The sequence below is a fragment of the Schistocerca cancellata genome, chromosome 3 (genome assembly GCF_023864275.1).
Source record: "Schistocerca cancellata isolate TAMUIC-IGC-003103 chromosome 3, iqSchCanc2.1, whole genome shotgun sequence".
Classification (NCBI taxonomy): Eukaryota; Metazoa; Arthropoda; class Insecta; order Orthoptera; family Acrididae; genus Schistocerca; species Schistocerca cancellata.
Window position 1 is genome coordinate 190,214,421 of NC_064628.1, and position 26,000 is coordinate 190,240,420.

The window sequence follows — 26,000 nt, forward strand, 5'->3', positions numbered from 1 at the left end:
ATTTTAAAAAAATATAAATGAACCACGAACCAAATGCAACCTCTGAACAAAATTGGCACCCATTCATGATCTCTATGCTGATATGCATTCACATTTAATGTAACCACAAAATTCAATTCCTAAACACCGAAATAATAAAAAAAAATTCAGTAACCTGGTTTTTTTCATGACGACAGCAGCGCTGCGCCACGGCCCTGTATTCTGAATAAAAAAAGGAAAAAATTCTTACCTCAATAAAAACTGCGAATATATATATATATATATATATATATATATATATATATATATATATATATATATATATATCTGCTCTTATGTAGAACTTTTTTTGGCACAGCTTCATGCAATGCTGGCGTATTTTTTCTTTTTTTGATTCTTGGAAGGAATGATCATGCAATGGAAATTTTCTTTAAATTGAAATGAATGCTTCTCTTTAAAAAAATTACTTTATATTATAAAAATTATTATTGGGGGCATTTTTTGAACGAAATTGATTACATTTAATATACATTACTAGATATGCGCAAGGCTGCTTCTTTACCTTCTACAATAATACTCATCCTGCAGAGTCCCGACCAGAGCAGACTGCCAACACACGCAGGCATGCGCCGACTCCTATCGACTACAGCTTACTAGCATGGACTGACGACTACTGCAGACTACAGCTTACTAGCAAGGACTGACGACTACTGCCGACTCACGCCGACTAGCGACAAGCAACAACTAACTACATACTACTCTCTGGTCAGAGACTCTGCCATGCCTCGCCCATCGCCGGCAATGCATACGTCTTACATAAACCTCCACTGGGGGGCTAAAATTTGGCAGCGATGGTGAGTCAATTGGACTAAGCATGAGCAACAAATTTTTCTTAATTAACTAAGTTTACAATCACAAGATATATACATATATATAAGTGCAGAACATGAAATAAAATATAGTGCACATGCACTGAGTACAGATCATATCAGGAAATCACAAAACGTATACAGAATGAGTACAAATCATATTAACTAATGATATAAAGTGCACACGCACTGTAGTACTGAACATATCAGGAAATCACAAATGTATATGAATACAAATCAAGTTAACAAAATGACAAAAAGTGCACACGCACTGTAGTTCAGAATATATCAGGAAATCACAAAATGTATAGGCAATGAGTACAAATCATGGTAACAAAATGACAAAAGTGCACACGTACTGTAGTTCAGAACATATCAGCAAATCACAAAATGTATATGCAATGAATACAAATCATGTTAACAAAATGACAAAAGTGCACACGTACTGTAGTACAGAACATATCAGGAAATCACAAAATGTATAGGCAATGAGTACAAATCATATTAACAAATGACAAAAGTGCAAACGCACTGTAGTTCAGAAAATATCAGCAAATCACAAAATGTATATGCAATGAATACAAATTATGTTAACAAAATGACAAAAGTGCACACGCACTGTATGTACTTTTTATACTATTTTACAAGAATTAGGATAGAAAAGGGAAGGAATGCATCATGGCTGTAGCACATTAGGTTGCACACAACTGCACTGAAAGTCCATATCTTTCTACAGAAGCACAACTACAAGTGAGACAATCTGAAGTTCTTTTCCTTGAAGTATTAATCAGTGTAGCCAAGAAACTGAAATGTCGTAGTAATATTCCATGTTATCATTTTGGTAGTACATTAGGTACACCAAACAGTGGGACCATAATAACATCTCCATCGCTCAAGGTGGTGGACAGCATGTCGTGTCAACACCACGTTCTTGTGAGGTACACCAACGTAGAATTAGTGCAAAAACCAATTATAGTGCTCCATAATCATGAGGATAGACAGGACAAACGGATATTGCAGTAATTTCTGGTAATTAGGTCAGAAGGTGAAGGACATTAAGTCACATAGTAGTCTTCATTGAGAATTACACTAATCTAACAACTGATTTGAGTAACTGGTGCCACTCATCGCCCAGTTACTGAACATTTCTGTACCATGTATGAAGTATTACAGAATAATGTTCATAAGTAATCTGTTTAGAGAGAACATTGGCACTCATTGACCAGTTACAAACCATTTTTATACATTACTTAAAAGGGATCATTCAAAGCAAGAGTTAATTAATGGCATACCATTTACATAATTCATCTAGTTATAGTAATCATTGGCACTCATTCGCCAGTTACAAACCATCAGAAGCCATAGTCACAGTAATCATTGGCACTCATTGGCCAGTTACTAAACGTATAGCAAGTATTGAATATTACAAAACCTTTTTCATCATTCAAGTGACATATGACATATTTAAAATAATTATTGGGACTCATTGGTCAGTTACAAAACATATCGCAAGTACTGAATAGTACAAAACATTTTTCATCATTCAAGTGATACACAGCATATTTAAAATAATTATTGGCAATCATTGGCCAGTTACAAAACATCAGAAGTCATCATTCAAACTGAGAGTCAATTATTGGCATAGCATTTATAGAGTATAATAAAAATATTATTTACAGAAATTATTGGCATAGTATTTATGCATTATTACAAAGCATCATTCAGTATTACTCAGAACTCATAATTCAAGTGACATAGGACATATTTAAAATGTAACACACCGTAACTATTACTCAAGGTCCGTGGTTAGAGAACATTATGCAGAACACATCATTCAGGTGACATAGGACATAGTGAAAATGTTAACATACTGTAACTATTACTCAAGGTCTGTGGTTAGAAAAAATTACTCAGAACTGATCATTCCAGTGACATAGGAGATATTGAAAATGTAACATACTGTAACTGTTATTGAACGTCTGTGACTAGAAAACATCATTCAGTATTACTCAGAACTCTCTTAAACTGGTAGTATTATCTGGGACAGGTAACAAATTTTTTTTTGTGCTAGCAATGCATTGCGTTGGGATCGAAAATTAATTACTGGGGCATAACAATATTTGCTTTTGAGTTATTGCTGCAAATGAAGATGTGTAACGTCATTCGTCATGAGTCAGATGTAGCAAGGTTATGAAACAAGTAGAGTATATGTGATCACATTCATGAATGACACACAGATATAATGATTAACTGCTTATAGCGTATTAATTTCGTGAATAGCTTCTCCTAGAAAAATACAAAATGGATTATTAAGCTGAAAGAAGAAATGCATATTATGCTGAAAAGTAGTGAACTTCGAATTAACAGGTAGTGAAATGTGTATAAAATATATATGATCTCTAGCTGTCCTTTGCAAAACTTTAAGTCATCATACCATGTGCCATAAGACATACTGTCAAAACGAACTGCAACAAATACTTAAATAACTACATAGCATAAATACATAAACTTCAACATTATCCTCATCTGCAAAGAAGACTTCATTATCCATATCATCATAACTCCATTAATATCATCATCTGTAAAGAAAAACTTCACTATCCATATTAACATATTGTTCATCATTATTCATCACCATTCATTATCATCTGCAAAAAGTCACTTCATTATTCAACTACTCCTTAATTCTAGCATATTTAATCACTAAAACTAAGATGTGTAGTTCTGTGTGACAGCCTGCATCAATCGCCTCGTATTCTGAAAGAAAAAATCAGTTAAGACTGCTTTCATACGATGTGTATATTATATTCTCGTTAATGCTTGTTAATTCTGATCCATTTACTCTTCGTGATGAGGTATTGCATCTTCTTTCGTTCATTCCGAAGGTGAAATTCCCATTTCTGTTTAATTTATTTCTTTTACACGTAGTTTCCTTCTGAAAATGATGAAACAAAGATTAATGTCTTGAATTGAAATCATATACCAATTAAATAGAAACTGGTTTCTAGTGATCTAATTGAGCATACAGCATAGCATGACGGAAAACGTAATATGTCAAAAACACAGACAGTGTGCAGGTGCAAAAATGTACACAGAGTATCACAATGTAGCAGCAAAAAAAAAAAAAAAAAAAAAAAAAAAAAAAAAAAAAAAAAAAAAAAAAAAAAGAATGTAAAATAGCCACGATGTTGAGATATCATAAAGCAAAATGTCAAAGTCAACTGGTGTTTGTTATATCTTGAATATTTCATAGTGCATACAAACAAAACAGGAAAACAATCATACATACATGAAAAATGGAAAATGTGCACACTCTGATGTGTAACGACAAGAAAAGCGACCTGCTAACCTTACCTTGCCGGGCACTTGCCAAGAAAAAATACGATAATCAGCAGTAAGTAATCACATAAATGTAATTCCATAAGTGGTCATAAAATGTGTAAGTTCATCTGGAAAAATATGCACAGTCAGATGTGTAACAACAAGAAGAGCGACCTGGTAACCTTACCTTGCCGGGCACTTGCCAAGATAAAAATACGATAATCATCAGTAAGTGTTCATGTGAGTATTATTGCATAAGTGGTCATATAAAAATTAGGAAATAGCATTACAGTGTGATAAATCATAAAGTATGTTCATTCAATAAAGGGTTTGATGTTGGAGACATGGTGATTGCCCTTGCTTTTTTTGGTTCTCAATGTTTCGACGTGTACTACATTGGGGTGAAGAAAGCTGCGAATTCGATATGGACCTGCGTATAGAAGCTCAAATTTACTGCATCTATTCTTTCCTCTGTTGTATAAATAGTGTGTACGTACTAATATCTTCTGCCCAATGTGAAAGTCACGGCGTGTACAAACCTGTTTTTGCTGTCTTCTCCGGCGCTCAGCGGCATGTTTGATGTTGTTCGGAGCAGTGTCAATTATTTCATGGTGTCGTAGTCGACGAGATGTAGGAAATGTTACTAATGCTTTAATTTTGTTAGGTGGTTCAACATTTTTCAGTATAACAGACGGAGATAGCACAGTAGCTTCATTTGGTATGGAATTAATTACATCCTGGAATGAGAGTATGTATCTGTCCCAATCAATATGTCCTTTATGGCAGAATATTCTACCAATTTCTTTCATTTATCGTTCACAAGGGTTCGAAGAAGCATGGTACCTGGATATATAGATCGGAGAAATGTTTGTAGCTCGTAACATACGTGTCCATATAGCAGATCGAAACTGTGGTCCATTGTCGGAAATTACTTTCAACACATGCCCTACATGAAATAGAAAATGTTTTACAAATGCTTTCAAAACAGTTTTAGCAGTAGCTTTGCGTAACGGGATGAAAGTAACAAATTTTGAAGTGAGTTCAACAGCGACAAAGATGTAGCAAAAACCTCTATTAGTTCTGGGAATCTGACCAAAAATGTCTACAGCGGCCATGTGTCTCAATTTAACAGGTACAATGGGATGTAATGCAGGAATATGTGAAGTCTTATCTGACTTAGCTATCTGGCAGATTTTACATGACGCTAAAACTCGTCGAATACGTTTCTCCATGTTGGTAAAATACCAGTTCTGTCTCAGTATAAGAAAACATTTTCTGGCTCCGTAATGTGCGTAACTTAAAATGAGTATACCAAATTAATTTGTTAACAAGTTCGTCAGGAATGCATAATAACCAATTCTTGCTGTCTGGGTGAGAGCGGCGAAACATATTATTATTGCGTACAGTGTAATGGTTTCTAATGGTAACATAATTCCTATCTTGCCAAAGGTGTTTAATCTCTTTCCACACGTTGTCTTTACTCTGCTCCTGTGCTGTCTCGTAATGACGACGAAATGAAAGTTTCAAATGGAACTTGTTGAGTGTACATGACGCTGAAATTTGCTTTGCAGAAGTTGGTTGCGATGTCTTGCTGATTGTTGCTGAGAGAACGGGATAGTGCGTCTGCTACAATATTTTGTGTGCCGGGAATGTGAACAATTGTAAAATTAAATTCCTGTAAATAAAGTTTCCATCTGCTTAATCTGTCGTGAGTAAATTTAGCCGAAAGTAAAAACTGTATAGCTCTATGGTCTGTGTAAACGGTGGTATGTCTTCCACAAAGAAAATGCCGAAATCTCGTAAATGCCCATACAACACCTAATGTTTCAATTTCTGTAACAGAATAATTGCGTTCAGAAGGTGACAGAATGCGACTCGCATAGGCGATGTTTTTAATTACTGTACTGCCATCGTCTTCAATTTCTTGAAAAATGTATACGCCTAAAGCGGTATTAGAACTGTCGGTGGCAATGGAAAAATTTCTAGTTAGACCTGGGTGCGATAAAAGTGGTGCATTCAACAAAGCATGTTTCAGGTTCATAAATTCAGAATGTGCTTGCTTATCCCAGGACCAAATAGTGTTTTTACCTGTCAATTGACATAATCTAGGGGTGTCTAAAGCAGAGTAATGAATAACTTTACGAAAGAAGTTAATTAAACCCAAAAAGCTTCGTAGTTGTTTCTTCGTCGTAGTGTAACGCCGGAAATGCATATCCTCCTATTTCCATCTATTGTACTATTTTTTTCCTTGCTTTGTTACCTCAAGATATGACATTTCTGTCTCTTTGTATATTGTAATTGTTTTACTATTTGTATATTTATGCATTTATGTCGATGTATAATTGGTTTGTTTCGTAAATATTATTTGTATTTTTACGCTGGGTCTTGCCTAGGGAAAACTGCTATCGAACGATTACGTCGATAGGTCGTGTGAAGAATCAAAGTGTGTAGGATCTTTGGTAGTGTTAACTCTGCCGCGTGGAGCGCGGGCTGAGAGAAGGTGTGTGGCGGGAGTAGCGAGTGGAGCAGGTGTGTTGTGTGACGGTCCCGCGAGTTGCCGCGCTTTCGGGGTTTGGCAGCATGTAATTGCGCTCGACTTGCGATGATAGTTTCTGACATGGTGTCGCGGACGGGAAACATTAACTAGCGCACATCAAGAGCCCGTTTCGTCTGGTGACCGTGTCGAGAAGAAGGCGCGCCAACATCCAGCTTCTGCAACAGCGACGGCCGACAATGAGTGACTGTCGCCACCTCCTCGATCGACGGCTTCAAACCTTCAATCCACCCACAAGGAAGACTGGAAGCAAGTAAAGTTTTAGAACTGTATGGCAGACCTCAGCTTTTAATCTTGTTCCATTTGCCTCGCAAAATTACAGCAACTTAGAATGAACGTTTGTTGCTCATTGTCCCAATTGCATTACCAAGCAGAGTCCCTTCCTTTTCCGAAATGAACCCGAGTGTCTTGAAATTTAAACGCCAGCACTAAAGTAATATAGCTAATTCTATTTCACTGCTTTAATTTCAAAGTTCAGTTAGCTGGCTACAATATTCAGATTACACAAGCACAAATTAAGAGTGCGAGTTTTGTTACCATATTTTATCTTACCTGTGACTGCAGCTCAGCTTGGTACGTACTAAATTTTACTATTGTTAATTGTTCAGAATCATTTAATTCAAGTTCAAAGTTATATCTCTTATTTCTAAATTGCGTAGACTCAAGGAGTTTTTGAAATGATTGTTGAGGTAGTCCAAGACTAACCGTATTTTACTGAATTTCGATGTGCTTCAGAAAGAAAGCTCACTATTAACTTCAGTCACTAAATTAACTTTCGATTTTCCGGTTTTATTAATTCTTTTGCTAAATTAAGTCAGGGTGTAGCGAAATTTATTACTTCTGACAAACTTTCAGTTTTCACACTACACGTGTCAACCTTCAGTTGCCTCGCTTCTAGTGCTAATTATATGTGTAATAACATTTCTTTTTCAGTTACTATAGTAATTGTCCTTAGGACTGGCGACCGTGATTTCCCCCAAATCTCAAATACCTAATTACCGCTAGTTAATTGTCAACGTAACGGCTGCACATTTACTTTCTTTATTAACTTTACCCCTTTTCAAAATTAATTTCCACCAGTTTCATTAGCACATTTCCTTTCATTTAGATGTAACCCTTTCCTCCCTCTTTACCGACAGGTTAACTTCGGTGACGATTGCTTTTCCAAAACTCCCATTAGGTACACGCGATTTCATTTTTCACTGTCATTAAGGTCGGTAAGTGAGGGGGAGGTTACAGTAGGAACAGTAATGTCACGTAAAGCTTGAAGTTTTTGCGGGTCAGGTGTAATGCCTTCTGCAGAAATTACATGTCCAAGAAATTTTATAGAAGTTTTACCAAAGTACGATTTACTGAGATTAACTGTGAGTCCTTGTGCACGAAAAGTTTGCAACAGTTGTTCAAGAATCAGATTGTGTTCAGACCAGTTAGCTTCTGCAATAAGAATATCGTCTACGTACGTTGTGATTCTGTCTTTAAGTTCTGTCGGAAGTATAGTACTCAAACCGCGAATAAATGCTGCTGAATAAATAGTTAAACCGAACGTTAATTTACAAAGTAGATAACAGTCACCAAAACAGAGAAAAGCCGTGTACCTTCTGCAGTTCGGATGGAGTTGAATTTTCCAAAATCCCGATTTCACATCTAATGTGGAATAAATAGCAGTACCATGAAATTTCTGTAGAAGTTCTTCTAGTGTTTGAGGGCGATCCGTTTCACTGATAATAATGTCACTGATGTGACGCGAATCAAGTACGAGGCGAAGTGAACCATCCTTTTTCTTAACAATATGGAGCGGGTTTATGTACGGACTAACTGCCGGTTTAATAATTCCTTGTTAAGCATAGCTAGCGAATCTTTCTTATCTTGTTCTCTGTGAATATACGGAATGGGATAATGTTTGGCTATAAATGTGTCGTGCTGTTTAACTTGAAATTCATACATAAAACCGGACATAGTACCAGGAACGTTGTCAAAAACTGGAGCTTGCTGTAAAAGAATTTTGTGTAGTTGCGTGCGTTCGTCATCTGTATTTGCACTGCTCTGTTTAACTGTATCATTAACCATCTGTATAACGTCATAGTCGGCTTCGTCTGGAATATTGTAGTTGTGTACGTACGTATCTGTGAACAATGTGGAACTACAGTCTATGTTACGTGATACGGAAATGACCTCTGTACGATTAATTGTTTGTTCTTCCGCAGTTAAAGAGTGCTGAAATTCTGAAGCCAGTTGTACATTTTCATCCTTTAACATTAAATAGGAATTTTGAAAATCAATAATTGCGTCGTGTTGTACCAGAAAATTCGTACCTAAAATAACGTCTGTCGTCAATAAGGGAACAATCCAAAAATTTGAGTGAAATGTATGACCTGCAATACAAAACGATAAATGTGTCTGTAACTTTACATCTACTCCTTTACCAGATACTGCTCCTTTTACTTTCGTTTTGCCTAATGGTAATGTAGGATAAGTATTCTCTTTGTTACATTCGTTGATAGTTTCCTCATTTATTACTGACATAGGAGATCCAGAATCGATTACTGCTGAAAATTTCGATGATCCAATTTTTACTTCGATGACAGAGTGTGAAATGGTTTTTTGAATAACTGGTTTTTCCTGCAAAAGAGTGTCTCTGATGTCGTCAAAAGTAGTAACATTTTCGTCAACAAGATTCTCTGTGTCAAAAGTATTGCTTGGGTTACTGTAAGATGCAACCTGTACTGTATTTAGTCAAATTCTATCCGACGTGCTGTTATCTTCGGGAGGACGCTGTGGCATTTCCACTATTTGAACTGTTCTGTTATTTCGTCCTGACGTATTACGTTCGGGATGATATCTACTGTCTGGTTCATTCATGATAATATGTTGTTGCGGATGATTTTGCTGTTGGTAAGACCGACTGTTATTAAACGTACGCTGAAAATTGTGCTCATTACTTTTACGTCTGTCATGACAGTCATTTCTATACGGTGCATTGCGATAGGAATTGAAATAGTGTGTTTTCTGTACGTACTGATTTCCTTGTTGCTGTGCGTTACTATTTGTTGGAGCTGACGCTATACGTGTAGGCTGCGAAACATTAAAGCTTGGTTGACCTTGCACACTGCATTGCTGGTTAGGTATGCTAACCGGTTGGTTTTGTTGCTGTTGTAGAGAAAAGCCTCTATTGTTACCAAAATGTGTTTGCTGTTGCTGATAATTCTGACGATACTGATAATTAAAATGTTGTCTTTTATTAAAATTCTGGTGGTTGTCATTTCTGAAGCGTCAATTGGCTTTGCTATTAAAATTGCGTGGCTGATCGAAATTGCTGTATGTTTGTTGACCTTGGTTATTATATGAAAAATTTTTGTTTATGAAGGAATAATCCGATTGCTGCACTTCCAAAAGCTGTAACAGATCTCTGAATGCCGAAATATTTTCTTTCTGTTGACCCGTTAAAAGTGACACTCTTAATGATCGTGGTAATTTAGAAATGCATAATTGAATAAGTGCAGATTCACTGTATGGTTCAATTAAGTACTGGTTTTGTTGGACCGTGTGTTCAAAAAATTGCGTGACAGTGGAAAATTTGAGTTCTCATAATTTGGTAAACTAATTAATTGATCCTTGATTCCGCGCTGTGTCGTCATCGACCAATACGCTGACAGAAAAGCATTCTGAAATTCTTCTACCGAATAGCATTGTCTCGCGATCGGTCTCATACGAGTTGCCGGTTCACCTTCCAAAAAACTGCAAATAAATTCAAGTTTATGTGTTACGGGCCAAGTCGGTGGAAAAGCAACGCTAAATTGTTGTATCCAACCCAAGGGGTGAATCTGTGTTCTGTCGTTTTTAAATAATTTAAATTTTCTCACGGATAGAAAATGCTTGTAATCAAAATTATCGTCTCTGTATGTCTGAACAGGTTCAGGATTGTATGAGAATCTATTTGTCTGTGATTGTTCGGAATTTAAGTCACGTACTCTCTGTAAATTACCTAAATTATACTGGCTGTGTGAGTGTGACAAATGTTCGAATGTGCCGTTTGCTGTGACGTGTTATTGACTGAAATATTTCTTATCTCCGTCACCTCTTGCTGTAAAGTCGACAATTTTCTACGTAATGTATTATTGGACGAATCTATCTCACTGATAGTCTGCTGTAAATTTTGGAATTCAGGTGTTTGATTAAACGAAATCGGTGAAGTATCGTCTGATTTTCTGTCATTATTACTTTCAATAACGTCAATACGACTGGCCAATTCATCATATTTTTCAGTCAGTATTTTTACCTGATCATCGCTTTTAGTGTCACAAGCATTAATTTGTTTTTGTATTTTACGTGTGGTTTCGTTCAATTTTTTAACGTCTGCTTTGATGACATCGGAATCCTGTATTAATTCTAATTGTTCAAGTCTGTCAGTCACTGTCTGAAAGTCTACTGTGTGTGTATCTGTTTTTGATTTAAGATCGGAAATTTCATCACGCAATTCGGTGTTCAACTGTTTGATTGTATTAATTTCGTCTGATACTGTAGCAATATTGTTGACTACGTATGTTTTTGCTTTCGTAAACAATTTACGCTTATCTTCCTGTCTCTGTGCGGTAATTGTTTCCATAACTTGTCGCTTTACTTTATTCTGTTCCTGTATGAATTTACGGTAACGCGTTTCACTGTTTTGTAGATGGTGATTAAAGCGTTCGTCAATTTGACTGTTCTGTTGGTCGAATTTCGCGTCTACTTTTACATCCAGTGTGCGCGAAAGTTCTGCTGACATTAATTTAAACTCCTCGCGTAACTGTGTTGTGTTTTCAGAGCATTGTTTAGCGACTGAACTGATTTCGTGTCTAAGTGATTCTGTTGTGGCTGCTTGTATATTACTTAATTCTTGTGCAACAGATCTAATTTCTTCACTACTTTTACTAGCACAAGCCTTAATTTCCTCACGTAATTGTTCTTTGGTATCATGCCATTGCGCGGCAACGGCTGTAATCTGTTCACTAAGCTGACTGGAATTGTTATCTAATTTTTCATTAAGGTTGTCATGTTTTTCACTAAGTTGTTTGAAATTTTCATTAAGTTGTTTGAAATTTTCATTAAGTTGTTTGTTCTGTTCACTAAGTTGTTTGTGACTGTTGTCTTGTCTTTCATTCTGTTGTTTGAAATTTTCACTATTTTGTTTGTGATTGTTGTCTTGTTCTTTTTTAAACTGTAGCAATACTGCCATAATTTGATCGAAGCCAAAATTAGCGATTCTATTTCCTGTGCTGTGTGATGGTGTATGTGCATTTGTCACGTTTTCTGTAACCATTTCGTCATTCTGAAATTATTGAAAGGGTTTGCCAAACGGATGTGCACTGTTGGTCACTAAATCGGAATCAAATAAATCTGTCGTACTTTGAGTACACTGTTCATTTTCGTTAGAAAAATTTATCTGTTCATTACGCAAATTTTGCAAACCGGGTGTGTCAAGCTGGGCAGCGTTCAATGTAACAGAACGTGCAGCGTCATCAATTGTCGTGAAATTGACAGACGACACAATTGAATTTATTTGTTTATCATTAGGATCAAAATCATTACTAGTGGTCGGTACGAACTGATTGTCTACTGAGTGTCGCTAGTATCCTCGGTCAAATTATTCGAGTCGGCTATTTCGCTCATTGCACATCGCGATGTACTCTTAACAGTTATTCGCGGCATTTTCTCACAAATCGAAATTAAGCACAAAAATGAAACAAAGCCAATGCACAAATGCAACAAACACAATTACAAGAAAGAGCAACAATTGCCGATGATCTGTGAAAGAAAGAGTGACAAATTAGTAAATGCGTGGCGTCAGATGCAAACTATGTTTTAGTAAATAAGAGCAGATATATGACTACTTAACAGAAGATTCACAAATAAATACGATCCTGGCCGATTGTCGCCAAGTGTAAGCTCCCCACAAAATATTATTAAAAAAAAAAAAATGAACCACGTGTAACCTCCCCACAGAAATATTTTTAAAAAATATAAATGAACCACGAACCAAATGTAACCTCTGAACAAAATTGGCTCCCATTTATGATCTCTATGCTGAAATGCATTCACATTTAATGTAATCACAAAATTCAATTCCTAAACACCGAAATAATAAAAAAAAATCAGTAACCTGGTAAATTTTATGACGACAGCAGCGCTGCGCCACGGCCCTGTATTCTGAATTTAAAAAAAAGGAAAAAATTCTTACCTCAATAAAAACCGCGAATATATGTATCTGCTCTTATGTAGAACTTTTTTTGGCACAGCTTCGTGCAATGCTGGCGTATATATATATATTTTTTTTGATTCTTGGAAGGAATGATCATGCAATGGAAATTTTCTTTAAATTGAAATGAATGCTTTTCTTTAAGAAAATTACATTATATTATAAAAATTATTATTGGGGGCATTTTTAAAAAGAAATTAATTACATTTAATATACATTACTAGATATGCGAAAGGCTGCTTCTTTACCTTCTACAATAATACTCATCCTGCAGAGTCCCGACCAGAGCAGACTGCCGACACGCGCAGGCACGCGCCGACTCCTATCGACTACAGCTTACTAGCACGGACTGACGACTACTGCCGACTCACGCCGACTAGCGACAAGCAACAACTAACTACATACTACTCTCTGGTCAGAGACTCTGCTATGCCTCACCCATCGCCGGCAATAAATACGTTTTACAATATATATATTTCCCTTTTAATCGTACAATTTCGTATCAGTTACCTTTTGTCATAAATCTCAATATTCAGATTACAATTCTTCAAACAATGCTCAGGCTAATCGGCACGAAGACAATCTCGGAAGCTTTTTTTTTAACAACCACCAGAGAGAGTACTACAAAGAATAATTATGCGCTCAAGGCATAGCGATTGTATGAAACTACTTTGCGCATGGATTCTGCGAGTATGAAGATAGAAAATTAGTAAACGTCATTAAAGGGTAGAATTTTATCAGAATAATTCATTGAATATAAAGAGATCATACTGGTAGACAATTACATGTTAAAAAACATGAAAAACCTTTTTAAAAATCTTAATAACTGTAACAAGTTTTGACGGCTGAAGGCCTTATCAAGATCGAGGTGGCTAAAGGCCAGCAGCGATTTCAGAATACACAAGGGCTGAAGGCCTGGAATTACAAAAGATGGACAATTACACTTTAAAAATACTAAAACATTTTCTATTAATCTTAAGAACTTGTAAAAAGTTACAGTGAGGGCTGAAGGCCTCACTAAAACAGGATTGAAAATTATTGTTGCCCGCATCTGGTTGTCGTGCGGTAGCGTTCTCGCTTCCCACTCCCGGGTTCCCGGGTTCGATTCCCGGCGGGGTCAGGGATTTTCTTTGCCTCGTGATGGCTGGGTGTTGTGTGCTGTCCTTAGGTTAGTTAGGTTTAAGTAGTTCTAAGTTCTAGGGGACTGATGACCATAGATGTTAAGTCCCATAGTGCTCAGAGCCAGCCAATTATAGTCGGCTGAAGGCCACAAGCAGTGTTACAAGCAATTAACGGCTGAAGGCCGGAATTACAAGTGAGAAAGGCAAAAACATTAGGGCAAAATTTAAACGATTGTGACAACTTGTGCAAATAAGAGGGAGTGATCCACAGACAGTGCTCCCTGGATCGACTTGAAGAAGGTGACTACAGCTGTGTAAACGGTGAAACAGGCAGCCAAGAGTTGTACTCACGTAACAGCATAGCAACTCACACTAGGGGTAGCTTAAGCGCCGACCGACCGACTATCCAATCGGCCGAACGTCCGATCACCGGTACAACGATGGAATATTTGTAGGCAAGGGCAAAGAGATGGACAGCTCCACGTCTTCAGAAACACTCCCCAGGCCGAAGGAAACACTTGAACCAAAGTAGACCTCCCAAAAACATATGCACAGTATAATTCAAGATGCTGTCGAAGTACACGCCGTGTCGGACAGCATCAACATGACGAGGAAGCTACACTGCCCAAAAAGTACGCTAACCTCCAGGGCATGTAAATGGAGCGTTAGCAGCCACAAGGCAGAAAATACCACTGGCTGCACTTCACTAATAAGAATAATACTAAATCCAAAGTAACATCAAGGAGCAGAAGGCGTCTAATAGCTTCCCCCAACCGGACAGACTACACTTGTTGCGGTTGGTCCCACCGACTCTGGGAGCAGCAACACGCAAACAACAGCGAGATCTCAAACAGTGGAGGTTTCAGTACTGGACACGGTTCACTCAACTTCAAAGTCGTGGGTTCGGTCTTCGGCTACAGCCCCTCGGTCCGACAGTGCCTTCACGCCGCCAGCAGTCCTGGCCTGCCCTGACACTGCTCCGTCCAAAGCCGAACTCCTCGCGCACACGACGACCGAGAACGTAGACAGCATATAAATAACTGCACGTTGAAAACCACACAAGATACACGCGGATCGGCGAAAGCAATTCCACAATGATTCAAACAATACTAAAACCAGTCTCTGTGAAACAACACGGGCGAATTATACACTCCTGGAAATTGAAATAAGAACACCGTGAATTCATTGTCCCAGGAAGGGGAAACTTTATTGACACATTCCTGGGGTCAGATACATCACATGATCACACTGACAGAACCACAGGCACATAGACACAGGCAACAGAGCATGCACAATGTCGGCACTAGTACAGTGTATATCCACCTTTCGCAGCAATGCAGGCTGCTATTCTCCCATGGAGACGATCGTAGAGATGCTGGATGTAGTCCTGTGGAACGGCTTGCCATGCCATTTCCACCTGGCACCTCAGTTGGACCAGCGTTCGTGCTGGACGTGCAGACCGCGTGAGACGACGCTTCATCCAGTCCCAAACATGCTCAATGGGGGACAGATCCGGAGATCTTGCTGGCCAGGCTAGTTGACTTACACCTTCTAGAGCACGTTGGGTGGCACGGGATACATGCGGACGTGCATTGTCCTGTTGGAACAGCAAGTTCCCTTGCCGGTCTAGGAATGGTAGAACGATGGGTTCGATGACGGCTTGGATGTACCGTGCACTATTCAGTGTCCCCTCGACGATCACCAGTGGTGTACGGCCAGTGTAGGAGATCGCTCCCCACACCATGATGCCGGGTGTTGGCCCTGTGTGCCTCGGTCGTATGCAGTCCTGATTGTGGCGCTCACCTGCACGGCGCCAAACACGCATACGACCATCATTGGCACCATGCAGAAGCGACTCTCATCGCTGAAGACGACACGTCTCCATTCGTCCCTCCATTCACGCTTGTCGCGACACCACTGGAGGCGGGCTGCACGATGTTGGGGCGTGAGCGGAAGACGGCCTAACGGTGTGCGGGACCGTAGCCCAGCTTTATGGAGACGGTTGCGAATGGTCTTCGCCGATACCCCAGGAGCAACAGTGTCCCTAATTTGCTGGGAAGTGGCGGTGCGGTCCCCTACAGCACTGCGTAGGATCCTACGGTCTTGGCGTGCATCCGTGCGTCGCTGCGGTCCGGTCCCAGGTCGACGGGCCCGTGCACCTTCCGCCGACCACTGGCGACAACATCGATGTACTGTGGAGACCTCACGCCCCACGTGTTGAGCAATTCGGCGGTACGTCCACCCGGCCTCCCGCATGCCCACTATACGCCCTCGCTCAAAGTCCGTCAACTGCACATACGGTTCACGTCCACGCTGTCGCGGCATGCTACCAGTGTTAAAGACTGCGATGGAGCTCCGTATGCCACGGCAAACTGGCTGACACTGACGGCGGCGGTGCACAAATGCTGCGCAGCTAGCGCCATTCGACGGCCAACACCACGGTTCCTGGTGTGTCCGCTGTGCCGTGCGTGTGATCATTGCTTGTACAGCCCTCTCGCAGTGTCCGGAGCAAGTATGGTGGGTCTGACACACCGGTGTCAATGTGTTCTTTTTTCCATTTCCAGGAGTGTAAATCGGCACAAACACATAGTAGCTGGAAGCGGTCGGAAAAGCAAATGCATGTCGTCCGCTGTGACGACCGACCGACCGAGCGAGCAACCAACGGTCGTCCCCACTCAAGTTAGGCACGGAAAAGATCCCAGTATAAATCGACAACTGACAACTTATTGCCATCAGGTCACTTCGACGGGAGCGCACGCGCGCGCACCCACATACACACACAGACACACACACACACACACACACACACACTATTCATAAATGACATTGTGGATGACATCGGAAGTCCACTGAGGCTTTTTGCGGATGATGCTGTGGTATATCGAGAGGTCGTAACAATGGAAAATTGTACTGAAATGCAGGAGGATCTGCAGAGAATTGACGCATGGTGCAGGGAATGCTGATTGAATCTCAATGTAGACAAGTGTAATGTGTTGCGAATACACAGAAAGAAAGATGCCTTATCATTTAGCTACAATATAGCAGGTCAACAACTGGAAGCAGTTAATTCCATAAAATATCTGGGAGTAGGCATTAGGAGTGATTTAAAATGGAATGATCATATGAAGTTGATCGTCGGTAAAGCAGATGCCAGACTGAGATTCATTGGAAGAATCCTTAGGAAATGCAATCCGAAAACAAAGGTAGTAGGTTACAGTACACAAGTTCGCCCACTGCTTGAATACTGCTGAGCAGTGTGGGATCCGTACCAGACAGGGTTCATAGAAGAGATAGAGAAGATCCAACATAGAGCAGAGCGTTTCGTTACAGGATCATTTAGTAATTGCGGAAGCGTTGCGGAGATGATAGATAAACTCCAGTGGAAGACTGCGGGAGAGACGCTCAGTAGCTCGGTACGGGCTTTTGTTGAAGTTTCGAGAACATACTTTCACCGAGGAGTCAAGCAGTATATTGCTCCCTCCTACGTATATCTCACGAAGAGACCATGAGGATAAAATCAGAGAGATTAGAGCCCACACAGAGGCATGCAGACAATCCTTCTTTCCACGAACAATGGAATAGAAGGGAGAACTCAAGGTACCCTCGGCCACACACCGTCAGGTGGCTTGTGGTGTATGGATGTAGATGTAGAGATATAGAAAGTTGCCCTACTGGAATATTACGATCCGTTCAATTAAAACTCCCTGAATGCGGTCCTTGACGTGGTCGTGCGCTCTCGCGACCACATCCTTCCCTTAGACAGTGCACGTGTCTCACCAGCGAACGGGCGAGTACTGGCTGTCCGGCCCTCATTGCTGCTCCGTCCCAACTCAACTCCCTGGACACAGGACGACCCGGAAATACTAGAGGCCGCTCCAACGATGGTACCACAGTATGCGCTATCGACAAGCGCTGCTGCTACCACTCACGGACAGACAACGCGAGCAAACGTAGTGGCGCCAGTGAACACACTAAGAAAACGAGAATTGCCACTATCGCTATTACAAGATGCCAAGCTATGAATGGCGTCAACGCGAGCCACACACGGCTCAAACACATTTTTACTCCAGGCCAGTTTTGGGTGGAAAAATAGGGAATTTGTTGTTGGAAGTCACAGCATACTCTCGCTTCAGCCCTTATACACTCCTGGAAATGGAAAAAAGAACACGTTGACACCGGTGTGTCAGACCCACCATACTTGCTCCGGACACTGCGAGAGGGCTGTACAAGCAATGATCACACGCACGGCACAGCGGACACACCAGGAACCGCGGTGTTGGCCGTCGAATGGCGCTAGCTGCGCAGCATTTGTGCACCGCCGCCGTCAGTGTCAGCCAGTTTGCCGTGGCATACGGAGCTCCATCGCAGTCTTTAACACTGGTAGCATACCGCGACAGCGTGGACGTGAACCGTATGTGCAGTTGACGGACTTTGAGCGAGGGCGTATAGTGGGCATGCGGGAGGCCGGGTGGACGTACCGCCGAATTGCTCAACACGTGGGGCGTGTGGTCTCCACAGTACATCGATGTTGTCGCCAGTGGTCGGCGGAAGGTGCACGTGCCCGTCGACCTGGGACCGGACCGCAGCGACGCACGGATGCACGCCAAGACCGTAGGATCCTACGCAGTGCCGTAGGGGACCGCACCGCCACTTCCCAGTAAATTAGGGACACTGTTGCTCCTGGGGTATCGGCGAGGACCATTCGCAACCGTCTCCATGAAGCTGGGCTACGGTCCCGCACACCGTTAGGCCGTCTTCCGCTCACGCCCCAACATCGTGCAGCCCGCCTCCAGTGGTGTCGCAACAGGCGTGAATGGAGGGACGAATGGAGACGTGTCGTCTTCAGCGATGAGAGTCGCTTCTGCCTTGGTGCCAATGATGGTCGTATGCGTGTTTGGCGCCGTGCAGGTGAGCGCCACAATCAGGACTGCATACGACCGAGGCACACAGGGCCAACACCCGGCATCATGGTGTGGGGAGCGATCTCCTACACTGGCCGTACACCACTGGTGATCGTCGAGGGGACACTGAATAGTGCACGGTACATCCAAACCGTCATCGAACCCATCGTTCTACCATTCCTAGACCGGCAAGGGAACTTACTGTTCCAACAGGACAATGCACGTCCGCATGTATCCCGTGCCACCCAACGTGCTCTAGACGGTGTAAGTCAACTACTCTGGCCAGCAAGATCTCCGGATCTATCCCCCATTAAGCATGTTTGGGACTGGATGAAGCGTCGTCTCACGCGGTCTGCACGTCCAGCACGAACGCTGGTCCAACTGAGGTGCCAGGTGGAAATGGCATGGCAAGCCGTTCCACAGGACTACATCCAGCATCTCTACGATCGTCTCCATGGGAGAATAGCAGCCTGCATTGCTGCGAAAGATGGATATACACTGTACTAGTGCCGACATTGTGCATGCTCTGTTGCCTGTGTCTATGTGCCTGTGGTTCTGTCAGTGTGATCATGTGATGTATCTGACCCCAGGAATGTGTCAATAAAGTTTCCCCTTCCTGGGACAATGAATTCACGGTGTTCTTATTTCAATTTCCAGGAGTGTAGTTTCATGAAGTTCCGGTAAGTGCCGGCGCTGTTCATAGATTTCAAAAGGGCGCCCGTAAGGGAGATGCGTTCCAAGCAGAGAGTCGACCCTGAGATTCCTTTGGCAGAAAACCAGAGCATTCAGATATTCATGGGCGCTTGCTGGATGCTACGGAGAGCTGGAAGTTAACAAAAGGATGGTGAGACGGTGAGGCGTCCATCATCATCACAACAAGGTCGCGCCAACCTTTCTGATCTCCCGCATGCCGTCCGGTCGCACAAAAATGTGACTCCTGCGAAGCAGGAAATTCGATAAACGACTTCGGCGTGTTCGTCGCCGTAAGAACGCAAAAGAACATTTTCTTCCCCATGACAACGCAAGGCCTCACACAAGTTGGGCTCACTAGAGGACCTCACAAAACTTAAGTGGTCAGTTCTTCCTCATCCACCCTTCAGACTGGGCATTGCACCCTCCGACTATCATCTGTTTCGCCCAATGAAGGATGCACTCGACGGGAAACGGTAGGCGGATGCAGCAAGCCATTGGCTCCGAAGTCGACCGCTAGAGTATTATATGGGCAAGCAGGCACTCCAAGTGAGGTGGCATAAGCCGTCTCACTGAACGGAGATGATGTTGAAAAATAGGGTTTTGCAGCTAAAAGAGTGAGGATAATGTGATTTACACGAATCCTGTATAAAAACAACTTGCTTTCAGAAAAAATATAAAAAAGGCCTCGCATTATTTATTGAAGGGTCCTCCCAATAGAAAAATGAACCGAGCATTCAAGATTGCTGTATGATTTGGCTCTGAGCACTATGGGACTCAACATCTTAGGTCATAAGTCCCCTAGAACTTAGAACTACTTAAACCTAACTAACCTAAGGACATCACACACACCCATGCCCGAGGCAGGATTCGAACATGCGACCGTAGCAGTCCCGCGGTTCCGGACTGCAGCGCCAGAACCGCACTGCTACCGCGGCCGGCGATGTATGATTTATAAATGTATTGCATATAACATTAACGACTGGATTTAGAATAGTTTGCACAGTTACTACCCCTAGCGAGATAACTAAGCCTCTCTAAAGTAAAATATCGAATACTAATTTGATCTGAAAACAGGTTAAACCCAGACGAACACATTGACTGGTTAATCAAGAGGTTCACGCACTCAGTACAGCAGTTGTGAGTCTCAGACAGCTTACCACACTGCCATCTTCAAGGGTTGATGAAGAGTGCCTTATAACGCCGGAACTTCAACTTATACTCACCGATGAACGATGGTGACGTGCGGTAGGCACTTCTGTAGACGACCTAGTCGTCGACGGGAAGTCGAATTTACTCCTCACCATTGTTTTGGTTTTGCCAGTAGGTACAAGCGTCTTTGCTGTCGAAACGGTAATGGCACAGCTGTAAACCACTCTTGGAAGTTCTATTCAGACTGCATGGGATGTTCTTCTAACTTCTATCAGCCAAACATCTCCAACGCGGTATTGGCTCTAACAGTAGAGGCTATCATACCATATTGCTTTCGGATAAAGAACAATTAGTTTATGGAGACGGTGATTGACTTTTTATAATTTTTGCTTATTTGTTGAGACAGTACCTTTTTTACAAAACAATCATAACAGGTTTCGGTCACATTGGCCATCTTCAGATAGTACAAAACATAATAAAAAGCATGTATTAAGGTCTTGAAGCAAGTAAAAAAGAATTAAACTCGCTGTGCTTGTTAGCTAAGTAAAGCGCTGTTAAAATATATATAGATCATATCTAATAGCAGCATTTAGTGAACAAATGTTTGTGCGTCGTAAAACATATTACGAAAAGTCAGGGAATTATATAGGGTGTCTGTCCTATGGGTCGTCAGGCGCATTTTCTCTGGTGTTTCGGTAGATATATGTAATTTCAATTTTGAATTTTGTAGCTTCAGTCAGCCAGGAGAAGTGCTAATTACGTTTTTCATGTGGCGCTCAGTGCTTACAGAGAGCATCGGTTTGTGTCCCGTTAGGAGCAAAATAATTTATAAAGCTCAGTTTTAAGTGCCCGTTCGACTGAACGGTCCCAAATTAGTCCAGCGTGATAATCGTTTCATCTATATGTACTAACTCGGCCAGTAAAACACGAAGGAACACCTGTACTTCAGCAGTTACTGTTTCTGAACCTATGTTAGCAGCTTTACTGGCTACTAAAGCAAGTATGAGAAAGGAGTGTAAAGATTCTATAGCTCATTTGTGCGCTAGTTACTACCTGCACTAGCAGCTCCGCTCAGTAACTGCTACTGAACTACTGGTTTTTCTTCATAGTTTACTGCCCGTGTTAATACATTTACATGAAACGAATATCCCACTAGACTACCGTGGGGCCGCTCAATCAAGTGGGAACGTTAAATCCCGCTTTAAAAATAATTTTGTTCATAGTAGAAAACAAATGAACATTTTGTGTCGGCACTGGGCGTCGCATGAAGGACATGATGAGCAATATTTCTGACTCCAGCTGCATACTGAAAAAAATACATCGCTAAGATCTACCGAAACAACATAGAAAATGTGCGTGACGCCTATTAGGAGATCGTCACAAATATTAAAATATCCACCTATTTCAAAAATTTCCTGTTTACCGAGGAGTTGGTCCGTTTCCTTTCGCTTGTAATATAAATTTCCAGTTCTTCTAAATGTCTGTTTTTTGTTTTACTTAATGTAAAATTCTTAATTCTCCATCAGTGTTACTAATAGCGTATACCTCCTTTTGAGAATTTAAAGCTAATGCTATCTTACTGCTGGTGTTGGTGTGCACCTTAAATCTCATATGAAGTAACCTGCCTGTCTGGGCGATACAGATTTATTCGCGGTCATGGAGCGATATTCTATAGATCCCAGGTTTCTCATATTTATCGCTCTGGTGTGGCAAGCTATGGCGCCTTCGTATTTGTATATTTTCTGATGTCTTGAAAGAGTTTTAAATTTTGGATCTACGCGGTCTGTAAAATACGAAAGAAGCTCTGTCGGCCAGACAGGGAGATTCGTTGATACGAGATTTACGGAGCACACCTTCAAGCACACCTTCACCTGTAGTAAGACAGCCAAACATAACATACACACATTTGCAAAGGGAGAAACGTTATATTGACAACGCTGAAGAACAATTAAATATATTACGAGGGCTATCCACAAAGTACATTACGTTTTGGAATTAAAAATAAATAAAGTATTGGAAATTTTTTTATTATATACAGATGAAAGCCACACTTAAATACTACTTTTCTACATAGTTGCCATCTAACTTAAGGCACTTATCGTAGCGATGGACGAGCTTGGAAGTTCCTTCGTCGTAAAATTCGGCCGCCTGCGCCTTCAACCACGTGGTTAATCAGTAACCCGGTAGAAATACGATTTTTGTGGATTTCCTGGAAAGAGGCACTAAAATAAACTCTCAAAGGTATTGACAAACTCTGCACAACCTCAGAAGAGCAATACAAAACAAGCGCAGGGGAAAGTCGGGCTCAAAGATCTTGCTGATTCACGACAACGCCCGGGCCCACACGGCAAATGCCACTCGTGAAGTTCTCGAATCTTTTAAGTGGGAGTTGTTTCCTCATCCGCCGTTCAATCCCGACCTGGTACCGAGCGACTTCCACTTATTCCCAGCAATGAAGAAGTGGTTGGCTATGCAGCGTTTTGATGGCGACGCACAGCTTCAAGAAGAGGTAACCACGTGGTTGAAGGCGCAGGCGGCCGAATTTTACGACGAAGGAATTTCCAAGCTCGTCCATCGCTACGATAAGTGCCTTAATTTAAATGGTAACTATGTATAAAAGTAGTATTGAAGTGTGGCTTTCATCTGTATATAATTAAAAAAAATTCCAATACCTTTATTTTATTTTATTCCAAAACGTAATGTACTTTGTGGATAGCCATCGTACATGAAACTGAAAATAGTTTGCTGCTACACTTTTAGGAGAATAGTAAACAGCCGTCTTGAAATGGAGTGAATCAGACAACTCCGAAATGAGCAGGATGAGTCTGCAGCAGTTGCTTATTCTAATATTAATGTCTATCTATTCAGTTCAGATAGTCGCTGTGACTTACACACAGTACACGCTCCAAACGTTGGTGGTTCCTGCCTGCAACGAGTGCTGCACACTCCGACCCACTTCTTCACTTCCCGGCACCTGGCCACCTGATGCGAACACCTCGAAGCTAGAAGAGGAGTGCCAGCAGGTTGCAGGAGAAAGGCTCCTTATCCGTACCATCGGTTGTAACCTCACGGGCAATAATGTAAACATCTAGCAGCCAGAGGCACAGAGCCTTCGTCAATCGCAAATTTGCACCTTAAGAATTGCTCCTTTTCGTCTTTTGTTACAAAGACCTTGCTCTTTCATAAATATGGCGTTACTGACTTAACAACCTGCAAACTCTTTTAGTATCTTCACATACAACTGCTTGAATTATTTTTGTACTACTTGTCATAGTACTTGCATTTAAAATGGTTCAAATCGCTCTAAGCACTATGGGACTTAACATCTGAGGTCATCCGTCCCCTAGGCTTAGAATTACTTAAGACTAACTAACCTAAGGACATCACACACATCCATGCCGGATTCGAATCTGCGACCGTAGCAGCAACGCGGTTCCGGACTGAAGCGGCCGGGAACTTGCATTTAAAAAGTTTGTAGATGGCGTGCGCATCTAGTGCAAAGAGTAAGGAAACGAAGGTACACTTTGTTGTGTTCATACAAGTCCGTGATTTTTCATAATACGTTAAACCTGTCAACACTAAACCTTTTGTTCCCGAAATGCCACTCTGGATATTGTCCACACGTATTTTACCAGCACTTTGCTTAGCTCTCAAGTATATCAAGTTTAAATCTTTTAACAGGCTTTAATGTCTTAGTATAAGCGGTTTATGATTTTATGTAGCACCTGAAGATGGACACTGTAGACGAGGCCACATGTTACTGGTTCACAAAAAATGATTGTATCAACAAGTGCACAAATATTATTTCTCATTGCGCTTCCACTTTTGGCTTCCAGTTCAAAATTCAAATGGCTCTGAGCACTATGGGACTTAACTACTGTGGTCATCAGTCCCCTAGAACCTAGAACTACTTAAACCTAACTAACCTAAGGACATCACACACATCCATGCCCGAGGCAGGATTCGAACCTGCGACCGTAGCAGTCGCGCGGTTCCGGACTGAGCGCCTTAACCGCGAGACCACCGCGGCCGGCGCTTCCAGTTCACCTCCTCAGTAGGCTCTAACGTCGGTGCTACACGATAACGATAGTTCTCTAATTGCTTGTATTCCCTGCACTCGATTTAATTCATTACTAAGCTCATGCAGTTCATTACCTGTCCATAGACTTGTTCTGCACATCCGACACATTGTCAGCTGCAGAGAATCATCTGTTAGACCAATTTAAGAAATTTAAGAATTTTGACATTATAGCCTATGGAGCCCCCCCATGAACCATGGACCTTGCTGTTGGTGGGGAGGCTTGCGTGCCTCAGCGATACAGATAGCCGTACCGTAGGTACAACCACAACGGAGGGGTATCTGTTGAGAGGCCAGACAAACGTGTGGTTCCTGAAGAGGGGCAGCAGCCTTTTCAGTAGTTGCAGGGGCAACAGTCTGGATGATTGACTGATCTGGCCTTGTAACAATAACCAAATCGGCCTTGCTGTGCTGGTACTGCGAACGGCTGAAAGCAAGGGGAAACTACGGCCGTAATTTTTCCCGAGGGCATGCAGCTTTACTGTATGATTAAATGATGATGGCGTCTTCTTGGGTAAAATATTCCGGAGGTAAAATAATCCCCCATTCGGATCTCCGGGCGGGGACTACTCAAGAGGATGTCGTTATCAGGAGAAAGAAAACTGGCGTTCTACGGATCGGAGCGTGGAATGTCAGATCCCTTAATCGGGCAGGTAGGTTAGAAAATTTAAAAAGGGAAATGGATAGGTTAAAGTTAGATATAGCGGGAATTACTGAAGTTCGGTGGAAGGAGGAACAAGACTTCTGGTCAGGTGACTACAGGGTTCTAAACACAAAGTCAAATAGGGGTAATGCAGGAGTAGGTTTAATAATGAATAGGAAAATAGGAATGCGGGTAAGCTACTACAAACAGCATAGTGAACGCATTATTGTGGCCAAGATAGATACGAAGCCCACACCTACTACAGGAGTACAAGTTTATATGCCAACTAGCTCTGCAGATGACGAAGAAATTGAAGAAATGTATGATGAAATAAAAGAAATTGTTCAGATAGTGAATGGAGACGAAAATTTAATAGTCATGGGTGACTGGAATTCGAGTGTAGGAAAAGGGAGAGAAGGAAACGTAGTAGGTGAATATGGATTGGGGCTAAGAAATGAAA